This window comes from Anarrhichthys ocellatus, unplaced genomic scaffold, assembly GCF_004355925.1.
Source record: "Anarrhichthys ocellatus isolate YVR2014 unplaced genomic scaffold, GSC_Weel_1.0 scaffold57, whole genome shotgun sequence".
Classification (NCBI taxonomy): domain Eukaryota; kingdom Metazoa; phylum Chordata; class Actinopteri; order Perciformes; family Anarhichadidae; genus Anarrhichthys; species Anarrhichthys ocellatus.
The window spans coordinates 2120072-2134469 of NW_022280087.1; the positions used below are offsets into that span (position 1 = coordinate 2120072).

The window sequence follows — 14398 nt, forward strand, 5'->3', positions numbered from 1 at the left end:
TGTTACTAAGAAACCAAGAGACAAAGGTAACATTTACTAATGTTACTCAGGGACCAAGAGACAAAGGTAACATTTACTAATGTTACCTTTTTACATTTGACTGCTAAGCAGCTTTAAATAGTAATAATGAAACAAATAGACATGTGAAAAACGAGAAGTGTTACTTAAGTAATGAGCATTCTATAATCACCTGGAACTATATCTTAGGAATTCAAAGCTTTTGCTGTTATCATCACTCTTAGCAGTATCAGTATTAGTGTTGCCGGAGATTGGAATTTCTAACTTTGATACACCTTGGAAAATATCTATGTTAATTTTGAATACAATATTTCCAGTACCACGGGGGGAAATTGAAAAAAACTATGAGGGCATAACATCTTAAATCTTTATCAAAAGATAAATACAACAATGTTGAGTTAATCTGGTGCATTTAAAGAGCAAAATGAAGAGGCTAGATCCATGAAGAACTCTGTAACGGAATCCTGTGTACAGGGATTAAACCCTAGTCAGCACTATTAGCTGCAGGCTCAGCCTTCTGTATGTTGAGAACTGTGTGGAAGCAATCCCTCAATCTTAGATATGCTCTGAACTTTGAATTTAGCACTTCCAATGACTAGTACCATTTTTAGATCACGTGGGGTACTTGATAGTATTTTTCCGTGGCGGCATGACAAAAAAAGTCTGAGAACCCCCCCCCCCCACACACACACACACACACACACACACACACACACACAAGGAAGGATGAATGACTTCTCCGTCAGGTGTCTGACAGTCAGCATGTTGAGAATGTTTTACTTATTGCAACATACTCAGGACCTCACAGTAACTGAGGTCAGAGTGTTTGAAGCTGTTCTTCCATTTTATTCGGCTTTGTTTATGACCATGAGGGAACTCAAGAAGAACAGCACATGTGCGAGTGATTCTTTACTTTTGTGTGTACCTCAATGCATTTACAAGCTCCCCAAAGACATGGAAGGTCCAAGGAGTTTCACTCTAATTATTTCCAGTGGTGATTAACATTGAAAAAGGATTGTACGTGATAAACAACCACTGACTAATGAGTGACCAAAGTGAGTTAAGTCAAGGTTAAATACAGCTGTATTCCAGGCATCCACATGTGACGTATAATGTGTCTGTCATGATGAAAGATCAAATGCATTACAGTAGGAAAGTATCTGGTTGTGTCCGCAGCAAACACCTACTCCATGCTGCTTTGACAGAGTGTTGTAGAGGCTCTGCTCAGTGGCTCTGAAGAGGAACTCACCAGGAGTATACTTCCTCAAGAATTAAGCTGCATGTTGGGGCTAGGGTCACTACTGAAATACAAGATGGAGACCACAACAATAACTGCGGCTCGTAGAGAATGTTGTTATTGAAGACAAGGAAGTTGAGACAGACTCATCTGCTCCTTTAAGGTAACACTGCAATTTCCTATTTTGTGATCGAGCAAAACCATCTCTAGTACAAATGATTACTTTGGGTAGATAATAAATGCATGAAATCACATTGTGGGAATGAAATTGTGTGACAATCAGAGGGTTCAATTCTATATGTTGGACTATAAAGTAGTTCCTACATTGGAAGCATTGATTATGGATCCACTGGAACACCTTAACAGAGAAGCATATATCCAGGTTTTCTCATAATGTTTTCAACGGTGTATTCCTTTACATAGCTACTGCTATTGTTAAAGAGCAGTTTAAAGTATTACAGAGGGATAATACTGGAATACCACCCCACCCTTGCCCCTTTATACAGGGCATCTTCATTAAGAGCTTATCTCGGAGAAAACACAACTCAAAACATAAGGGTACGTGTTTAAAGCTTTCCTTTTGTGTTGATTTTGTGTTTCTGAGTCCCTTTAAAAAACATTTCCCTGCTGCAGGGTCTGACAGTCTGCCCCACTCAGTCCTGGTTCTTGTTCTCCCGTGGCTCCCTTCCCTCCAGTGAGCCCAGCGATATGGCCTGGGTCTCCAGCAGCGTGGTGTTGGTGTTGGTTCCCAGCGAGGAGAAGCTTTGCTCCTGGAGGAGGAGAGGACGCTGCTGTCAGGAACTGAGCTCTCCTCCCTCCGGAGCTCTGACTGCAGGTCGAAGGTTTCTGAGCTGAAGGAGTTCCTGGAGAACCTGCATGATTTCCTCCGATTGCGCCAGAATCCAACCCGGTGGAACCGATGACAAGCATTAAGAATAACTACTGTATATACTGTGTACAAAGCTGTGCCTAATAAAGTTTTGTTTGAGTAGGTACAAACTGTTTACTTAACTAAACAAATGTTAGGCATTTCAAACCTTGATGTTTTTTTGTGCAATTTTATTTTACTCTAGGAAATCAGTCTAGAGCTGCCGAGATTACTCAATTAATCGAGTAGTTGTCAACATTTAAGTTAATTGCCAACTGTTTGATAATTGATGTCTCGTCACTCGTCCTCAATTATTTTTAAGAAGATTGTTCCCAAATTCTCTGATTTCAGCTTCTCAAATGTGACTTTTTCTGCTTTTAGTCCTCTATTATAGAAAGCTGAGTATATTTGACTGGTAGACTTATGGACAACAAGTGTCCCAGTGATGGGCACATCTGGGTGATGCGGTCGAACGTGCGTTGGCATGTTGGATGCGTTTCCACTCACATCCCCAACAACGGTGACCCTCGTCTCATACACAACTCTCTCTCCGTTGGTCTGGTTAACTCGTATGCCAGCTTGTTGTTCTAACCTCAACACCTGTTGCTCTGCATTACCCATACAAATGATTGTGTTAGCGGTAACAAATAAAAAGGACTACGGCGGAGCAAATAATTCACTTTTGACGGAACTCCGTCTGTAGCCACCCATGCATCCAACAGCAACATTACGTTCTTTGAGAGTTTGTATTAATAATAATCTCCGCTGTGGTCCAGTTCAGCTTAGACGCTGTCATTATTAGAGAAACGTAGGTGCCCACGCATTTGCTGAGGGCATGCACAGGGAGAACACATCCAGAAAGCCATTGCTTTCATAATTTACAAGGTACAATTTTTTCTTTTGATCTGTTAATGAAAAAGTTTGAACTACCCGTCTGCAACCAAATTAAATTGGTGTGGGCCTGTTTATTCTGCTTGAGGTGTTAATATGCATTTGTATTCTGTTTAAACAGATTATAATCTGAATATTAGGCTCCATGTTAACATGACTATCTTCTCTATACCGACGTGGGGAAAGAGATGCCAGCCTCTCTGGTTTCTTTGGTCCTCTTGGTGAAGCTAGTATGTGCTGAATGGACAACCAGTGTCCATGAGGAGACTGTAAACATTACCTTGGTAAAATGCCGGACGGTTCTCCCATTGGTTATGAAGCAATGTCTCATCTATTGTTTTGTATATATGATAGAAACTGTCCTTCAGCCAATTCAATGACGTAGCATCCTTGAAATTCAGCCTTCCTTGACTTTGAGAAACACCCAACTGTGGTCAGCATGAACAGTGTGGAGTATCTTCTACTGAAACACATCTGTGCCCAGCAGCACAGAGGACATGTTAACCACACCGCAGGAACAAAGGCTTCTGCTAGTCGGTCAGAGAATCCCTTCTTTTGCTTCCCATGTGTGTTTTGGGGAGAGACCTGGTCCAGAACAGGCTCTCAGGATCTCAGGCACCTTTCTGAGAGGATTACCAAACATGAAGCAGCAGGACAACAAGGTGAAGCAAACATCCTGACAGCACATACTAACGGGGGATTGAGCACTAGAACAGCAAAGTGAGGAGGACATGTGTGTGCCCAACACATCATCACCTGTGTTCATGGGTTTCATCACATCTCCTACTCAGTTTATTGTAAAATTATGTTATTTTCTGGTTGTGCATCAGTCACAAGTAATTATGGCTCCACCATTTTTTCCACCTAAAAGCACCACTGCATTGACCCATTATCATACTGGTCATCCTCTGTTCAGCAGAGGAAGCTGGACAGGAGCTAATTCCCTTCTGGAAAGCCACAAGTTGTGCTTCATGATGGGATAGACTGTTAACCATACAGCGGTTGTGGAAGGGTGGACCCATAGTCTGTAAAATGCTTCTTTTTCTGACATGCAATCACTCCACACGCCCACCAGAGACCGGCTGAACCCGCTAATATCATCTGAATTTGAGGCTTCACTGGAAACAGCAGCATATAGCTTTGTCTATCGACAGCAATAATGCGTTATATCTTTACCTTAACGATGGACTGCCGTGCCGTGCCGTGCCAGACTAACGCTACTTCCCTTAAAAATGTGTCTGCTGTAGCCGATGGAGGCAACAATCCGACAGGGACGTGTGTGACTGAGCGCGCTGCTGCATTCCTCTCCCCGTACACACTCATTGGTGGAGGAGAAAGTCTCACTAAACCGAGTCCCTGTCACTGAGCCTCTGGATCGGATTCATACAGACGAGACTCAACGCCAGAAGTTACCAATCCAGCAGCCGGTGACTTTTGGAAACTTGCCTGTCTGTATTTCTCGGATCCTGTTGCAGCTTGTTCATAGTTGGAGGACATAACATATCCTGATCATTCGGGATGGAGTCTCCAGGCTGAGCACAAGCCAACCGTCAACTCTATTCCGACATAGCTGGTTGGTCCTCACTAAGTGCTCCGGACTAAATAAATGGTCTCTGCGTGGGACAGAAGGCTCGGTTCTTCATGAGGACAGTTCGACCCAGCAGAGCCCCTCCGCTCTTTAGTCTGTCGGTCTGCGGCGCGGCGAGGCGCTTCAAGCGGACCAGCACCGTCAAGCGAGCAGCAAAACATCCGCTTGACAATGCACTGTGTTTTTCAAAATAAAAGTATCACAGGAGCCCTGCCTCAAACAATATGACAGTAACGGGGTGTCTCCATTCCCGGACAAATCATAAAATGTCTGTATGTTGTCCTAACTCAGTGGCAGAAAGTATCTGTTAGTACACGTACTCAAGTACAGGACCATAATGTGTCGAAGCCGCCAATCCACTCTACACCCTCCTTCAAACATTTGGACCTGACACTAAACAATAGGCAGCCAAGGCCACACACAGGGGCGTTGTTATGCCCCCCTAAAATGTTCTTCAGCACCCCCCCCCAAATAATTTGGCATTATTTATTATTTGGCTTTAAAAAAAAAAAAAAATTATTTTGGTGATATTAAATTAAACTATTGTTTCTCACATGGACAAGTTATTTATAAGTCTAACATGCTACATATGTGCTGCGTTCTGGTTTGTATGTTTTCTCCTCCTTCAAATTACAATCCAATAGCCTATCATCATACTTAACGATATAAAGTTGACACTGTCAGGTCCTTTCTCCATCCATTGTGTGCGGCCCCTTTAAGAATTAGGATTTGGGAGTGACGCGGATATTCTTTATTTGAGCAAAATTCATATTTGTGTTGTAAAATTTCACTATGACCCTCAAATTCTGTCTCTTATGTTATCATATACTGAATGCAAGCAAAACTACAGAGCAAAATCACACTCTTTCTGATTGAACCAATCTATAAACTGTCTGAAACAATGGATATCCGCACCCCCAAATAAAATTGCCGCGCGCTGCGCGCGCAAACATTTCACTCCCCTTGGGGCTAAGCCCCCCCTTTCTTTGAATCCTAGAAACGCCCCTGGCCACACATTTGACATTATTATGTATTTGTTTGTCAGTAGGTCCCTATATTCCCAAAAATAATATATCAAGCATATGAGTACAGTGTGTAGAGGTAGATATGCTACTGTACTGTGAGGGAGTTACACTTTGCTATACATTTATTTACTTTATACTCTACTTACAAGAGGTCAATGTTTCTCCACTATATTTATCTGACAGCTTAAAATGAATGCCACCTCAACAGTCTTTGCTTAAATACATATGAAACAAGTTACAATACCATGATCAAAATAAATATTAGGTCTAAACAATATCCCTTTTACAGTAATACCATAACAGTAGATCTGTCAGCACATATTGTTCAGTGTGTGCTGACAGATCTACTGTTGTGGTATTGGTTACCCTGAGAGACTAAAGCAGTATAGAGAATGTAGGTGTAGGAGCCATTAGTTAGGTCTGGGTATTATAAATGTATACTGGGAGCCTACCTCAGGTTGACCACGGGTGGCAGTGTGGAGTATTGTGGCTGGTAATTGATATATGGGGCACAGGTGCAACAGAGGTGATGATGGATGGGTGACGGGGAGATCGCACGGTTTTTACCGCAAACCAGGCACACCAGAGGGAGACCAGGGGTACATCCCAAGTCTCTTAATTCTCATTTCCTCGTTCCTCTCTCCTCGCATGGTTTCCTCCATGCATCCCTGGTGGGAGGGACTAAGACGCAAGGAAAGGACCCAAATGAGGGAAACAGGGATGCAATTAAGAGACTTGGGATGTACCCCAGGAAGCTAAGTGCCAGGGGCGTTTCTAGGATTCAAAGAAAGGGGGGGCTTAGCCCCAAGGGGAGGGGCATGTTTGCACGAGTAGCGCGCGGCAATTGTTTTTGGGGCCCATTTTGGATATCCATTGTTTCAGACAGTTCATAGATTGGTTCATTGATTTTGCTCTGTAGTTTTGCTTGCATTCAGTATATGATAACACAAGAGACAGAATTTCAGGGTCATAGTGAAATTTGACAACACAAATATGAACTTTTCTCAAATAAAGAGAGAAATAATTTTACTGCTTGTAAAGAAAAGAGGGATAAACTAGCTTTCATATCAGCGTCACTCCCAAATCCTAATTCTTGAAGGGACCGCACACAATGGTTGGAGAATGGACCTGACAGTGTCAACTTTTGAGTTGTTTACTTGTTGTATTATGAGCAGAAGGGAATAAGATTTTGATCAACATTTACATCTATTTTGATGTCCATGTAGTTTTTACATACCAGTGATATTTTATGCTCATTTGGACACTATCACTGAGATAAAGATGAACTAGTTCAGTGTCAAATATACCATTCAATGGGAAAAAAACATGCACGCAGCAGCCTCCCCAAGATCCTAGTGCCCGGGGTTTATATTGTTAAGTAGATGTTAGGCTATTGGATTATTTGAAGGGGGAGAAAACATACAAACCAGAACGCACGCACATATGTAGCATGTTATGTTATAAATAACTTGTCCATGTGAGAAACAATAGTTAAATTTAATGACATCACCAAAAAAATAAATATATATTTTTTTTAAAAGCCAATAATGGCAAATTATTTGGGGGGGCTGAAGAACATTTTAGGGGGGCATTTTAGGGGGGCATTTTAGGGGGGCTTCCCTAAACGGGAACCTCACCCAAAAGTGTGAAAGGCCTGGAATCTCTTTGTTGAAGCGAGTAAGGAACAGGATCTTCTCCCGCACCCAGCCAAGTGGCTAGTTACTGAAATCAGTCACTACAGTAGGTCTGAATCATTCATTATGGCTCATGCAGCCTTTCTCTTTGCATTCCTTACATCATCACAGACATTTGCCACTACATGCCTCTCTAGGAGATTTTGAAACAACTGACACGTTTTCAATCTACACAAACAGTATACACTTTTCAGATTTGATAGAATGAAATTGTGTAATTTTGATATAATTAAACCCCAGAAACAGCTATATTCTCAGTGTGTTGAATTTCAAAAAGAATAAGAATATTTCCACATTCATACTGACTGTGTGTGTTATCACTTGTCTCAGCTATCTCCTCTTGCTTATGGGATATAAGTCAACAAATACAACTCAAACCAAAGCATCAGCAGAAACAAGCATGGCTGTTTGTCTCCACCTAGTGGGGGGCAAGTAATGCTACGCGGTGTAAATCAAGTCTCACACCAACTTGATCTAAAGTCAACCGGCAGTGATTCGGAGTTCAATATGTACTATCAATAATAGGTACATTCATACCCAATCCCACACAGCAGGTACAACTTGCAATTTTGCATTAAGTGTCTTGCCCAAGGACACATCGATACGGATTAACTTTGACATGGAGCGGCTCCTGGGGATCCACCACCAGTGGTGGGCCGTCAGGGCCAGCAAGGCCTTCTCTGCTGGCCTAGACAGAATCACAAAGTTATAGCTATTTTATAATTTAATTATTTTTCATAAATACACTACATGTATTCTAAATATTTTTTCCATTAGCTTATTTTCTCATTGCACAGCTAATGTCTTCCTCAGTTGCTCTGCTTCCAGTGCAGCTTGTTTTAAGTGGAGCTTTTATCCAATCAGATTTCACCTCAGTGGGCTAGTGTGACATGTTGGGCGGTGACAATCCCAATATCTGCTGCCTCTGCCGAGCGGACATTTTCAGCCCTCAAACGCATTAAAACGTATTCAAGAAATACAACTGGGGAGGCTCGACTGTCATCACTGGCATCCATGAATGAAGAAGGACTTCTTGCTGGAACTGAACCGCACCGATGTACTGAACTACCTCGTCATTAAACTCTTAAATTTTTTAAAGGTAGTTTAAGAGTTTTTTTTTTGTTTGCCCATCCAGTCTACATGTGCTTTGTGGACTTGGAGAAGGCTTTTGACCGGGTCCCTTGGGGGTTCTTGTGGGGGGTGCTGCGGGAGTATGGGGTGCCGGACCCGTTACAACGGGCCATCCGGTCTCTGTACGACTGCAGTAGGAGCTGTGTCCGCATCCTCGGCAATAAGTCAGACACATTCCCGGTGGGTGTTGGCCTCCGCCAGGGCTGCCCTTTGTCACCGGTCCTGTTCGTGACTTTCACGGACAGGATATCTAGGCGCAGCCTGGGGGTGGAAAACAGCTGTTTGCAGATGATGTGGTCCTGTTGGCGTCCTCGGTTCGTGACCTCCAGCATTCACTGGGGTGGTTTGCAGCCGAGTGTGAAGCGGCAGGATGAGAGTTAGCACCTCCAAATCTGAGGCAATGGTGCTCTGCCGGAAACCGGTGGATTGCTCCCTCCAGGTGGGGACGGAGTGCCTACCTCAAGCGAAGGAGTTCAAGTATCTCGGGGTCTTATTCATTAGTCAGGTTGAGATGGAGCGGGAGATCGACAGGCGGATCAGTGCGGCTGCAGCAGTAAAGCAGGCGCTGCACCGGACCGTCTTGGTGAAGAGGGGGCTGAGCCGGAAGGCAAAGCTCTCAATTTACTGGTCGGTTTACGTTCCTACCCTCACCTATGGTCACGAACTCTGGGTCGTGACCGAAAGGACAACGTCGCGGCTACAAGCGGCCGAAATGAGTTTCCTCCGTAGGGTGGCCAGGCTCAGCCTTAGAGATAGGGTAAGGAGCTCGGTCATCAGGAGGGAGCTTGGAGTCGAGCCGCTACTCCTTCGCGTTGAAAGGAGTCAGCTGAGGTGGTTCGGGCATCTAATTAGGATGCCTCCTGGACGCCTCCCACTGGAGGTCTTCCGGGCACGTCCAACTGGGAAGAGGCCCCGGGGAAGACCCAGAACATGCTGGAGGGATTATATCTCCAAGCTGGCCTGGGAACGCCTCGGGATCCCCTAGAATGAGCTGGAACATGTTGCGGGGGAGAGGGAAGTCTGGCTCAGCCTGCTTGGCCTGCTGCCACCGCGACCCGACCCCGGATAAGCGGAGGAAAATGGATGGATGGATATTATTTTTTTCTTGTTTATTGTAAACTTGTGTATGTACATTGAGAGCGAAGTGGAAATCAGAGTCAAATTCCATGTATGCGTACGTATATATGGAATGGGCCATCAGACCCATTCCATGATTAGGCCATCAGACCAGCTCTTTGCTGGAAGCATTTTGAGGCCTTCACCTCTGTGGCTCATTCAGGCCGTAAAAGCAGTAAATAACACTTTGATAAACAAGTCAGGACATCTTATTTGTGTCACCCTCACAAGCAATTCAGTATAATATAATAATATATATATTATGTAATAATATTAATTATAATATAATAATATATATATATCATATAATAATATTCAGTATAATATAATAATATATATATCATATAATAATATTCACTATAATATAATAATATATATATCATATTGCCACGATCAGGCCTTGCCTTGTGTGTTCTGTGTCTTTGTGTAGCTTCACCCTCCTCACTCTACCTGTCAGCCACTCCCGCAGCATCAGCCTAACTCCCTTCACCTGCCTCTAATCAAGCACTCCCTCCTCATCAGCACAAAACCCCTCACCTGTTCAAGCCACTTTATAAACTCCTGTCTCTCAGTCACTCACTGCCAGGTCATTGTTCATACCTACCCGTTTGTCCTGTTCCCAGTTTCCCAGTCTGCCTGCCCTGCCTCCTCCTGCCGGATTTCCCCCCTCGTCGCTTGTCTCGTCCTTGGATTCCCTGTTGTGTTCCGGTAAAGATTCCTGTTTTGTTCGTGATTCGTTAAAACTCTTTTCTCACTGCATCTGACTGTCTGCGCTTGAGTCCTTCTGCATGCCCCGTGACAGAATGACCTGGCCTAGAATGGACTCAGTAGACCACGGTTTGGAGTGCCATCTCCCTGAGTGGTACGAGCAGTTTATGGGAACCCACCTGGCCTTTGGAGGGCCTCGGAGTGTCCAGAAGGCAGACCGCGACCTAATGGACTGCCTGCTCAACCCTCGAAGGAGGCAGAGGAAGGGTCAGACTCCCATTCCCGCTAGGCCGCGGCGATCCCCCGCTCCCGCTGGGCCGCAGCTAACTCCAGCTCCCCGTGTCCTGTCGGCGGTCCGGCCGACTCCAGCTCCCCGTGTCCTGTCGGCGGTCCGGCCGACTCCAGCTCCCCGTGTCCTGTCGGCGGTCCGGCCGACTCCAGCTTGCGCCTCCGCGGGCTCCGGCCGCCGCCGCCTCCGCGCCGCAGCAACCTCCGGCCCCGGCCGCCGCCTCCGTGCTGCAACGACCCCCGGCCTCCGCTGCTGCCGCCTCCGTGCTGCAACGACCTCCGGCCTCCGCTGCTGCCGCCTCCGTGCTGCAACGACCTCCAGCCTCCGCGCCGCAACGACTTCCAGCCCCGGCCGCAGCCGCCTCCGCGCCGCAACGACTTCCAGCCCCTTGCCCCGCTGGGTCATCGGTCAATCCCCCTGAGCACCAGTCTATTACTCCTGTTACCCGGAGCCCCATCTCCGAGAGTCAGAGACCTGTTCCCCGTCGGATCTCCAGCCTCTAGAGACCTGTTCCCTCGTCGGGCCTCCAGAGTTACATCCTCCGGACCCTCAGTCTGGCAGTCCGGCCATCCCTCCTCCGGACTCCCTCCACCCACCCGGTTGTGGACTCTGACTCTCGGCCTCTGAGGAGTTCTTGGATTCCCTGTTGTGTTCCCGTAAAGATTCCTGTTTTGTTCGTGATTCATTAAACCCTTTTCTCACTGCATCTGACTGTCTGCGCTTGAGTCCTCCATCATGCCCCGTGACACATATAATATAAAACGCATGCATATATATATATCCATCTATCCATTTCTCGGTGCTTCATGTCTCTCACTCCCTAACTGTCCATGCTGGATCTGTCCCCGTTGTTTTTAAAAGGTAATAAGTTATTAGCATGATGTCATCCAGCTAGCCAAACCTGTCTAGTGTACACCTAGTAGAGACGCTTCGCATTTACTGCTTCCCTTTCCCGCTAGTCTGATTGTGAGGCGCTGCTGGTGCTGGCGCTGCTGGCCATTTCACAGTATAGAAGAACACCCTCAACGTTTGTTTTCATGCTAATTGAGCGAAACGAAAGTGACACAGACTACATGAGATATGGATTTTCTTATATAGAGGGCAAAAACCTGTATTTTGTGCAGCGAGGTTCTGGCACAAGAAAGCATGAAGGCATCAAAACTTGGAAACAAAATGCCTTCTCTCAAAGATAAACCTGTTGAGTACTTTCAAAGATGACTTCAAGACCTGAGGACATCACACAAGTGTCTTACTTACCTGCAGACATGGACGTGTTGCATCAATCAGCAGAGGATAAACTGAAAACTATACCTCTGTCAAATGACACTCGGGGTGAATTGATGACATCAAACAGACCACAGCTCGAATTAAGGCAAGAGGTCATTTTGCATTACAAATGGACGAATTTACAGACATCACAAACAAAGCAGTTTGAGCACAAGAGAGCTCCTACACTACGACTGCAGAGGACATTTTCAGCTCGGGTTCAGACTGCACCATCTTTACATTTGAGAAGTTGGGAGTGACCGTGGCTCACTCGGTTAAGAGGGTTGTCTGGGAACCGGAACGGTTCGATCCTCGACTGGGACGTGTCGTAATGTACCTGAGCAATACACTGAACCCCAGGCTCCCCGGGCGCCTGTATCCCTATATACAGGGATGGGTCAAATGCAGAGACAAATTTCCCCCTTAAAGGGGAATATAGTATAATAATATATATATATATCAATGTAGTAAAATAAAAAAAAAGTTGAAAATTTAAATTTGGGTCGCGGCTTGCCATTAAGCCGCAGCCAGATGAGAACCACTGTCCTACATGAATAAGGCTCTGCCTTACACTGTGCCTTCAGTCATCAGGTCTATCTCTCGACTTGTATGACTGTTGTGCTTCATAACGTGTATGCATCTAAAGGATTTGAACTGTATCTCCTCTGAAGAACAAATGTGTCAGTTCATCTGGTAGTGTCTTTGGTCCACTGGCTGCATTTTCCAATTCTTTTACATGTTTATGCAAATTAATAGAGTGAACATGCATGCACAATTACAGCAAAAAAGACCTTAAGTTCCAAATTTTAACCATCATTATTGTCACAGCTCCTACTACAGTCGTACAGAGACCGGATCGCCCGTTGTAATGGGTCCGGCACCCCATACTCCCGCAGCACCCCCCACAAGAACCCCCAAGGGACCCGGTCGAAAGCCTTCTCCAAGTCCACAAAGCACATGTAGACTGGTTGGGCAAACTCCCAGAACCCCTCCAGTAGTCTTACAAGGGTAAAGAGCTAGTCCACTGTTCCACGGCCGGGACGGAATCCGCATTGCTCCTCTTGAATCTGAGGTTTGACAAGCGGTCGGAGCCTCCTTTCCAGCACCCTGGCATAAGCCTTCCCCGGGAGGCTGAGTAGTGTGATACCCCGGTAATTCGAGCACACTCTCCGGTCCCCCTTTTTGAAGATGGGAACCACCACCCCGGTCTGCCAGTCCATGGGCACTGATCCCGACCCCCATGCGACATTGAAGAGGCGTGTCAGCCAGGACAGCCCAACCATGTCCAGCGCTTTCAGCATCTCAGGGCGGATCTCATCCACCCCCGGCGCCTTGCCACCAAGGAGCTTTTTGACTACCTCAGCGGCCTCTGCAAGGGATATGGGTGAGCCTCCCCCTAGATCTTCAGGCGCTGCCTCCTCTGCATAGGACATGTTGGTCGGGTTTAGGAGTTCCTCAAAGTGCTCTTTCCACCGCCCGACGATGTCCCCCGTCCGGGTCAGCAGTCCCCCCCCCTGCTGAGAACAGCCTGGGGTAAGCCCTGCTTTCCCTTCCTGACCTGTCGGATGGTTTGCCAGAACCTCCTTGAGGCCAACCGAAAGTCCTTCTCCATGGCCTCCCCGAACTCCTCCCATGCCCGAGTTTTAGCATTCGCGACCACCGCGCTGCAGCCCTTCTGGCCTGCCAGTACTTGTCAGCTGCTTCGGGAGACCCCGTAGCCAACCAGGCCTTGAAGGTCTCCTTCTTCAGCTTGACGGTGTCCACCACCGGGTTCTCAGGTTGCCGCCACGACAGGCACCGATGACCTTCCGGCCACAGCTCCTAGCGGCCGCGTCCACAATAGAGGCTTTGAACATGGTCCATTCGGATTCCATGTCCCCAACCTCCCTCGGGATGTGTGAGAAGTTCTTCCGGAGGTGGGAGTTAAAGACCTCCCGGACAGGGTCCTCCGTCAGACGTTCCCAGTTCACCCTCACTACACGTTTGGGCTTGCCGGGTCTTTCCAACCGGCTCCCCTGCCAACTGATCCAACTCACCACCAGGTGGTGATCCAAGTGTCCAAGACATACGGCCGCAAATCAAATGATACGATTACAAAGTCGATCATTGATGTGGTTTGTGCATAAGCACAAACCACAGTCAGAGCCTTGCTTCCCGCAACCCGTAGGCGCATGGAGGCGACCCTCTCGTTCTCCGGGGAGAACTCCAACACAGCGGCGCTCAGCCGGGGGCTCCTGAGTATCCCCATTCCCGCCCGTCGCCTCTCACCCTGGGCAACTCCGGAAAAGGACAAAGTCCAACCCCTCTCCAGGAGCTTGGTTCCAGAGCCAGCGCTGTGTGTGGAGGTGAGTCCAACTATATCTAGCTGGTATCGCTCCACCTCCTGCACCAGCTCTGGCTCTTTCCCCGCTAGCGAGGTGACGTTCCACGTCCCTAGAGCTAGTCTATGTTGCCGGCGATCGGCTCGCCCAGGCCTCCCGCCTGACCCGCCGCCCGGTCTGCATTGCACCCGACCCCGATGCTTGTCCCTGCGGGTGGTGGGTCCACAGGGTTTTTTGAAATCAATT

General features: G+C 46.8%; 1 protein-coding gene across 2 annotated transcripts in view; it reads right to left on the minus strand.

The window, feature by feature from the left end:
• Positions 1-4737, minus strand: part of tmem200b (transmembrane protein 200B) — a 7127-nt gene extending 2390 nt beyond the window's left edge. Inside the window, exon 1 of one of the 2 annotated variants that reach the window (XM_031871317.1) lies at positions 4461-4737. The gene's annotated coding sequence lies outside the window, so the exon portion shown is untranslated. Of the gene's footprint in view, positions 1-4190 lie in introns of both variants that reach the window. The other variant, XM_031871316.1, reaches the window with a different exon arrangement.
• Positions 4738-14398: the final 9661 nt, after the last annotated feature.